This window comes from Anarrhichthys ocellatus, unplaced genomic scaffold (assembly GCF_004355925.1).
Source record: "Anarrhichthys ocellatus isolate YVR2014 unplaced genomic scaffold, GSC_Weel_1.0 scaffold104, whole genome shotgun sequence".
NCBI lineage: Eukaryota > Metazoa > Chordata > Actinopteri > Perciformes > Anarhichadidae > Anarrhichthys > Anarrhichthys ocellatus.
The window spans coordinates 968,906-971,565 of record NW_022280134.1 but is presented as its reverse complement, the minus strand read 5'-3'; positions in this window follow the sequence as shown (position 1 = coordinate 971,565).

Here is a 2,660-nt window from a genome sequence, read left to right as displayed (position 1 = left end):
CTTTTTTTTCTGACCATTCTTCCATGAAGCCAAGCTCTGTGAAGTGTACAGCTTACAGTGGTCCTATGGACAGATACTGTGGAGCTTTCCAGCTCCTTCAGGGTTAGCTTTGATCTCTTTGTTGCCTCTCGGATGAACCGGTTTGAGAGTCTTTGTCCTTTCTTGACAGGTTTGTTGTGGAGGCATATTCATTCCATTTTGTAGTAATGGATGTAATGGTGCTCCGTTAGATCATGTGACACTTAAATAGTGACTTCTGAAGGTAACTGATGGCACCAGATCTTATTTAGGGGCTTCATAGCAAAGGGGGTGAAAACATAACATGCACATACAAGTTTTCAGTATTTTATTTTTTAGCCATTTTTGAAGAAAAAAAAGTTGTTTTCATTTCTCTTCACCTTTTAGTGTAGGTTTTTACATCAAATCCAAATAAAAATAAATTTTAATTCCAGGTTTTAATGTAACAAAATAGGAAAAAACACCAAAGGGGGTGAACACTTTTGCAAGGCACTGCAATGGGGAAAAGGTTTATCTTGAATTCTTCTAGCGTTCTCTGTACTGAAAAATAGTGTCACAAACAAATAAACACGTTACCTTCTTCACAATAATTTGACACCACTCCGTTCCGAAAAAAGCCATGATCTTCTTCCACACAGTCTTTTATTTGTAAATAATAAAAATGAACTCTTGAATATAAAACATACACATCGGTAGAGCCACATCTGTTGTACAAACAAGAAATGTTGCAGTGAATACTTTAGTCTTTGTCTAAAATCGTGGTTTGGGAGTGGGCTGTAAACAATCAGTATTCCTGGAGTAATACTGAAAAAGGAAAGGGCGGCCGGCCACACCGCCGAGGGTTTTTCAACAGAAACATCCGCAAAATATGTCCGCAAAGAATCACATGTCTCGTTGGTTTTAGAAGTCCAGTCCAAACCGATAGTGATAAACAGGAGGGAGGGGGATTTAAAGAGAAGAAAAGTTTGTTCCGATTAGTTAGCTTGTTTTTTTTCTGCAACTGGGACAAAAAAAAAAAAGGCCCGTTTAGCGCCCCCTTGTGGCTCGGTGCCACTCAGCGGCTCGAGCACATCCACAGGACGCAAATTCCCTCGACGAGACCAGGAATGTTTGTGTGTCAGCGATGTTCAGTTTGTTCATAACTCAAGTTCAAGCTGCTCCTCCCGGTTTGTATGTACAGGGTGTGTGACGGGTGTACGCTCAGATACACTCTTTATATTCATATATCTATATCTTTATAACTTCTGTCAAACTCATAATTATACTTCATATAATTTAGCTGTTATACACACATTCTCTGTCTCTAGCCCCGACTGTCTTAAACTACGGTTTGGATACAGACACCCTCAGAGATACGCCAGTGAGCTCAGTATTACAAAACAGCACTGCTTCTCAAAAGGGTTTGAAGAAACAACTGAAAACAAAAAGAGAATTTGTTTTTGTTCCGGAGACTTCCTAACAAGGATATTTCGACCCAGAGTGGAAGGCGTGGCCTGGGCGGAGTTTGAACCCCACCTTCCCCCCCTCTATCTATATGGTGGGGGGGGGGAATGGCTTGGCTTTTCCTGATTTGTATTCATATTCAGTACGAGCAAACTGTACAAGAACATGCAACATACAAGCTGGCCTAAAAGTATGTGGAACTAACACACACACGGTCTAGTCCTTTTATATTTTTTCTTGTTTTCTTCTTCTTATTATTATTTTTTGTTTTTAGAATCGTTCGTTCATTTGTCTTGTCTTTTTATTTTACCAAAGAAAAAGAAGAAAAAAAAGAAGAAAACAAACAAAAAAAGAAAACGAAAGAACGAAAGAAACATGCATGCGGCTCGGGGCGGGGGGGGCTGGGGGCAGGGCGTCCCCCGAGTCATGCTGCTGCTCCCTCCTGGGGGGGTGGGGGTTGGGCAAAGGGTGTTTCGGGCAAATAGTGCACCATTGCTTGAAACACACACGTACACAGAGGGAGTCTGCACCTTGTGGTACCATTCTGACCTCTAAACAAAGACAGAAAAAAAAAAGATTCAAAATGACAAAAGAAAATTGTCAATTACTCTGTCCGAATAAAGGAGTTGAGCTTTCCTTGCGCTTGCTTTCATCTGTCAAAACAATCTATCTTCATCTAAAGAGCTAACCCAAACCGTGCCAAACTGCTGCCTCTTCGTGCTCATTTGCTAACGCCGGCAGAGACAACGGCCACCAATCCACTGTCACGGCATGGCTGAGTGAAGCCGCCTCGGTTCGCTGCTTGCTAGCTCCGTCGCATTGTTTACACCACTCATCCCCGTGGCCTAGCAGCAAGCTCTACTCTGATTGGCTGGAGGGCTAGGAGGTGGAGGACTCCATTTTGTTCGTGGAGACTCTCATTGGGCATGCACCCATACCGATATCGGGCCGATACTGACTCAAATACCTGGATTGGATATCTGTGACAAAGGGGCAGATCTATTCAATTTAGTTCTGTTTATAGGCTAAACATTACATACTGGAATTTTAATTCCTGTCTAAGTTTTGATCAATTTTATTGCTGCATTAAAAAGTGATACATACAGCATATTAATTAAACACTGGTAGAGGATCGGTACTTGGCATCATCCGATACCCAAAGCCCAGGTATAGGTAACGGGGGGGGGGGGGGGGGGGGG